At 38.8% G+C, this 6,905-nt stretch overlaps 1 pseudogene; it reads left to right on the top strand.

Moving 5' to 3' along the window:
- The first annotated feature begins 4,995 nt into the window (after positions 1-4,995).
- On the top strand, positions 4,996-6,674 carry LOC136129857 (asparagine synthetase [glutamine-hydrolyzing]-like; annotated as a pseudogene).
- Positions 6,675-6,905: the final 231 nt, after the last annotated feature.

Genomic DNA, 6,905 nt, shown 5'->3' on the forward strand with positions numbered 1-6,905 from the left:
GAATGGTGGAATTCACTGCTATGGAACAGAATAAAGAAAAAAGAATGAAAAGAAATGAAGACAGCCTAAGAAATCTCTGGGACAACATTAAATGCAACAACATTCACATTATAGGGGTCACAGAAGGAGAACACAGAGAGAAAGGACCAGAGAAAATATTTGAAGAGATTATAGTCGAAAACTTCCCTAACATGGGAAAGGAAATAGCCACCCAAGTCCAGGAAGCGCAGTCAGTCCCATACAGGATAAACCCAAGGAGAAACACGCCGAGACACATAGTAAACAAATTGGCAAAAATTAAAGACAAAGAAAAATTATTGAAAGCAGCAAGGGAAAAATGGAAAATAACATGCAAGGGAACTCCCATAAGGTTAACAGCTGATTTCTCAGCAGAAACTCTATAAGCCAGAAGGGAGTGGCATGATATACTTAAAGTGATGAAAGGGAAGAACCTACAACCAAGATTACTCTACCCGGCAAGGATCTTATTTAGATTCGATGGAGAAATCAAAAGCTTTATAGACAAGCAAAAGCTAAGAGAATTCAGCACCACCAAACCAGCTCTACAACAAATGCTAAAGGAACTTCTCGAAGTGGGAAACACAAGAGAAGAAAATACTCTAACCAAAAGACACAGGCTTTCTGAATGGATACAAAAACAAGACCAATATATATGCTGTCTACAAAAGACCCACTTCAGACCTAGGGACACATACAGACTGAAAGTGAGGGGATGGAAAAAGATATTCCATGCAAATGGAAATCAAAAGAAAGCTGGAGTAGCTATACTCATATCAGATAAAATAGACTTTAAAATAAAGACTGTTACAAGAGACAAGGAAGGACACTACAAAATGATCAAGGGATTAATCCAAGAAGAAGATATAACAATTATAAATATATATGCACCCAACATAGGAGCACCTCAATACATAAGGCAACTGCTAACAGCTATAAAAGAGGAAATAGACAGTAACGCAATAATAGTGGGGGACTTTAACACCTCACTTACACCAATGGACAGATCCTCCAAAATGAAAATAAATAAGGAAACAGAAGCTTAAATGACACAATAGGCCAGATAGATTTAATTGATATTTACAGGATATTCCATCCAAAAACAGCAGATTACACTTTCTTCTCAAGTGCGTGTGGAAAATTCTCCAGGACATATCCATCTTGGGTCACAAATCAAGCCTCAGTAAATTTAAGAAAATTGAAATCATATCAAGCAGCTCTTCTGACCACAACGCTATGAGATTATAAATGAATTACAGGGAAAAAAATGTAAAAAACACAAACACATGGAGGCTAAATAATACATTACTAAACAACCAAGAGATCACTGAAGAAATCAAAGAGGAAATCAAAAAATACCTAGAGACAAATGACAACGAAAACACGACAATCCAAAGCCTATGGGATGCAGCAAAAGCAGTTCTAAAAGGGAAGTTTATAGCTATACAAGCCTACCTCAAGAAACAAGAAAAATCTCAGGTAAACAATCTAACCTTACACCTAAAGGAACTAGAGAGAGAAGAACAAACAAAACCCAAAGTTAGCAGAAGGAAAGAAATCATAAAGATCAGAGCAGAAATAAAGGAAATAGAAACAAAGAAAACAATAGCAAAGATCAATAAAACTAAAAGCTGGTTCTTTGAGAAGATAAACAAAATTGATAAACCATTAGCCAGACTCATCAAAAAAAGAGGGAGAGGACTCAAATCAATAAAATTAGAAATGAAAAAGGAGAAGTTACAACAGACTCTGCAGAAATACAAAGCATCCTAAGAAACTACTACAATCAACTCTATGCCAATAAAATGGACAACCTGGAAGAAATGGAAAACTCTTAGAAAGGTATAGCCTCCCAAGACTGAACCAGGAAGAAACAGAAAATATGAACAGACAAATCACAAGTAATGAAATTGAAACTGTGATTAAAAATCTTCCAACAAACAAAAACCCAGGACCAGATGGCTTCACAGGTGAAGTCTATCAAACATTTAGAGAAGAGCTAACATCTATCCTTCTCAAACTCTTCCAAAATATAGCAGAGGGAGGAACACTCTCAAACTCATTCTACGAGGCCACCATCACCCTGATACCAAAACCAGACAAGGATGTCACAAAGAAAGAAAACTACAGGCCAATATCACTGATGAACATAGATGCAAAAATCCTCAACAAAATACTAGCAAACAGAATCCAACAGCACATTAAAAGGATCATACACCATGATCAAGTGGGGTTTATTCCAGGAATGCAAGGATTCTTCAATATATGCAAATCTATCAATGTGATAAACCATATTAACAAACTGAAGGAGAAAAACCATATGATCATCTCAATAGATGCAGAGAAAGCTTTCAACAAAATTCAACACCCATTTATGATAAAAACCCTGCAGAAAGTAGGCATAGAGGGACATTTCCTCAACACAATAAAGGCCATATATGACAAACCCACAGCCAACATCATCCTCAATGGTGAAAAACTGAAAGCATTTCCACTAAGATCAGGAACAAGACAAGGTTGCCCACTCTCACCACTATTATTCAACATAGTTTTGGAAGTTTTAGCCACAGCAATCAGAGAAGAAAAGGAAATAAAAGGAATCCAAGTCAGAAAAGAAGTAAAGCTGTCACTGTTTGCAGATTACATGATACTATACATAGAGAATCTTAAAGATGCTACCAGAAAACTACTAGAGCTAATCAATGAATTTGGTAAAGTAGCAGGATACAAAATTAATGCACAGAAATCTCTGGCATTCCTATACACTAATGATGAAAAACCTGAAAGTGAAATCAAGAAAACACTCCCATTTACCATTGCAACAAAAAGAATAAAATATCTAGGAATAAACCTACCTAGGGAGACAAAAGACCTGTATGCAGAAAATTATAAGACACTGATGAAAGAAATTAAAGATGATACAAATAGATGGAGAGATATACCATGTTCTTGGATTGGAAGAATCAACATTGTGAAAATGACTCTACTACCCAAAGCAATCTACAGCTTCAATGCAATCCCTATCAAACTACCACTGGCATTTTTCACAGAACTAGAACAAAAAATTTCACAATTTGTATGGAAACACAAAAGACCCCGAATAGCAAAAGCAATCTTGAGAACGAAAAATGGAGCTGGAGGAATCAGGCTCCCTGACTTCAGACTATACTACAAAGCTACAGTAATCAAGATAGTATGGTACTGGCACAAAAACAGAAATATAGATCAATGGAACAAGATAGAAAGCCCAGAGATAAACCCACACACATATGGTCACCTTATCTTTGATAAAGAAGGCAGGAATGTACAGTGGAGAAAGGACAGCCTCTTCAATAAGTGGTGCTGGGAAAACTGGACAGGTACATGTAAAAGTATGAGATTAGAATACTCCCTAACACCATACAGAAAAATACACTTAAAATGGATTAAATCCCTAAATGTAAGGCCAGAAACTATCAAACTCTTAGAGGAAAACATAGGCAGAACACTCTATGACATAAATCACAGCAAGATCCTTTTTGACCCACCTCCTAGAGAAATGGAAATAAAAACAAAAATAAACAAATGGGACCTAATGAAACTTCAAAGCTTTTGTACAGCAAAGGAAACCATAAACAAGACAAAAAGACAACCCTCAGAATGGGAGAAAATATTTGCAAATGAAGCAACTGACAAAGGATTCATCTCCAAAATTTACAAGCAGCTCATGCAGCTCAATAACAAAAAAAAAAAACAACCCAATCCAAAAATGGGCAGAAGACCTAAATAGACATTTCTCCAAAGAAGATATACAGACTGCCAACAAACACATGAAAGAATGCTCAACATCATTAATCATTAGAGAAATGCAAATCAAAACTACAATGAGATATCATCTCACACCAGTCAGAATGACCATCATTAAATATCTAGAAACAATAAATGCTGGAGAGTGTGTGGAGAAAAGGGAACACTCTTGCACTGCTGGTGGGAATGTGAATTGGTACAGCCACTATGGAGAACAGTATGGAGGTTCCTTAAAAAACAAAAAATAGAACTACCATATGACCCAGCAATCCCACTACTGGACATATACCCAGAGAAAACCATAATTCAAAAAGAGTCATGTACCAAAATGTTCATTGCAGCTCTATTTACAATAGCCAGGAGATGGAAACAATCTAAGTGTCCATCATCAGATGAATGGATAAAGAAGATGTGTGTGGCACATATATACAATGGAATATTACCCAGCCATAAAAAGAAACGAAATTGAGCTATTTGTAATGAGGTGGATGGACCTAGAGTCTGTCAGACAGAGTGAAGTAAGTCAGAAAGAGAAAGACAAATACCGTATGCTAACACATATATATGGAATTTAAGAAAAAAATAATGTCATGAAGAACCTAGGGGTAAGACAGGAATAAAGACACAGATCTACTAGAGAATGGACTTGAGGATATGGGGAGGGGGAAGCGTAAGCTGTGACAAAGCGAGAGAGAGGCATGGACATACATACATTACCAAACGTAAAATAGCTAGTGGGAAGCAGCCGCATAGCACAGGGAGATCATCTCGGTGCTTTGTGACCACCTAGAGGGGTGGGATAGGGAGGGTGGGAGGGAGGGAGACTCAAGAGGGAAGAGATATGGGAACATATGTATATGTATAACTGATTCACTTTGTTATAAAGCAGAAACTAGCACACCATTGTAAAGCAATTACACTCCAATAAAGATGTAAAAAACAAAAAAAGAAAGGAGGTGGGCTGAAGTTTTCCCCTTTGCTCTCCAAAATCTTTGCTTTCTTTTAGATGATTTTATAAAACAGCTTTATTGAGATGTAATTCACATACCATAAAATTAATCCATTTAAAGTGTACAGAGCCCGCAAGTCGCAGCCTGCTCACCTTACACCCGCCCACCCTACTGGATCCCAGAATTTCTGTGATCGTATTTGAATAAGTCACTTGGAGAGAGCCCGTAGCTCCATTGCACCATGTGTGGCATTTGGGCCCTCTTTGGCAGCGATGACTGCCTTTCTGTTCAGTGTCTGAGTGCTATGAAGATTGCGCACAGAGGTCCAGATGCATTTCTTTTTGAGAATGTCAGTGGATACACCAACTGCTGCTTTGGATTTCACTGGTTTGTGGTGGTTGATCAGCTGTTTGGAATGCAGCCAATTTGAGTGAAGTAATATCCTTACTTGTGGCTCTGTTACAACAGTGAAATCTACAGCCACAAGGAGCTGCAACACCATTTTGAATTTGAATACCAGACCAAAGTGGATGGTGAGATAATCTTTCATCTTTATGACAAATGAGGAATTGAGCAAACAGTTTGTATGGGGTATTTGCATTTATTTTACTGGATACTGTCAATAAGAAAGTGTTCTTGGGTAGAGATACCTATGGAGTCAGACCTTTGTTTAAAGCCGGGACAGAAGATGGACTTTTGGCCATGTGTTCAGAAGCTAAAGGTCTCATTACCTTGAAGCACTCTATGACTCCTTTTTAAAAAGTGGAGCCTTTTCTCCCAGGACACTATGAAGTTTTCGATTTAAAGCCAAATGGCAAAGTAGCATCAGTGGAAATGTTTAACTATCATCGCTGTAGAGATGAGCCTCTGCATGGCCTGTGTGACAGCGTGGAGAAACTCTTCCCAGGTTTTGAGATAGAAACTGTGAAGAACAACCTACGAATCCTTTTTGACAATGCCATTAAGAAACATTTGATAATGGACAGAAGGATTGGCTGCCTTTTATCAGGTGGCTTGGTTTCCAGTTTGGTTGCTGCCATCCTGTAGAAGCAGCTAAAAGAGGCCCAAGTACAGTATCCTCTCCAGACATTTGCGATTGGCATGGAAGACAGTCCCGATTTACTAGCTGCTAGAAAGGTGGCAAATCATTGCGAGCGAACACCATGAAGTCCTCTTTAACTCTGAGGAAGGCATTCAGGTCCTGGATGAAGTCCTATTTTCCTTGATATTACATTAAGGAAATACTACATTTCCTTGCCATTTCCTTGATATTATGGTATTACAACAGTCCGTGCTTCAGTAGGTATGTACTTAATTTCGAAGTACATTCGGAAGAACACGGATAGCGTGGTGATCTTCTCTGGAGAAGGTCCAGATGAACTTACACAGGGTTACATATCCGAGGAGGAGAGTGAGCGGCTTCTGAAGGGACTCTATTTGTTTGATGTTCTCTTAGCAGATCGAACTACTGCTGCCCATGGCCTTGAACTGAGAGTCCCCTTCCTGGATCATCGATTTTCTTCCTGTTACTTGTCTCTGCCACCAGATATGGGAATCCCCGAGAACGGGATAGAAAAACATCTCCTGAGAGAGACGTTTGAGGACTCCAGTCTGATACCTAAAGAGATCCTCTGGTGACCAAAAGAAGCCTTCAGTGATGGAATAACCTCAGTTAAGAATTCCTGGTTTAGGATTTTACAGGAATACATTGACCATCAGGTTGATGATGCAGCGATGGCAAGTGCAGCCCAAAACTTCCCGTCAGTACTCCCAAAACGAAAGAAGGCTATTACTACCGTCAGATCTTTGAACGCCACTACCCGATCTGCGCCGACTGGCTGCCTCATTACTGGATGCCCAGGTGGACTAGCGCCTTCCGCCCGCACTCTGACCCATTACAAGGCCGCTGCCAAAGCTTAGGTACTCCCTGAGCCGTGGAGTGAAAGTAAATATTTCTTCTCATTATGAAGGGTAGGGGGCTTGGGGGCAGGATGGGTCAACTGCCCAGGCTTGCTTGGGTGTGAAAACATAAAAGTCTTAAATCTGAAAGAAAGAAATAAATAAAGTGTACAGTTCAGTGGTTTTTAGTATATTCACAGGCAATGCAATCAACACAATTTAATTTTAGAATATTTTCATAATCTCAAAAAG

This window comes from Phocoena phocoena, chromosome 1 (assembly GCF_963924675.1).
Source record: "Phocoena phocoena chromosome 1, mPhoPho1.1, whole genome shotgun sequence".
Taxonomy (NCBI): domain Eukaryota; kingdom Metazoa; phylum Chordata; class Mammalia; order Artiodactyla; family Phocoenidae; genus Phocoena; species Phocoena phocoena.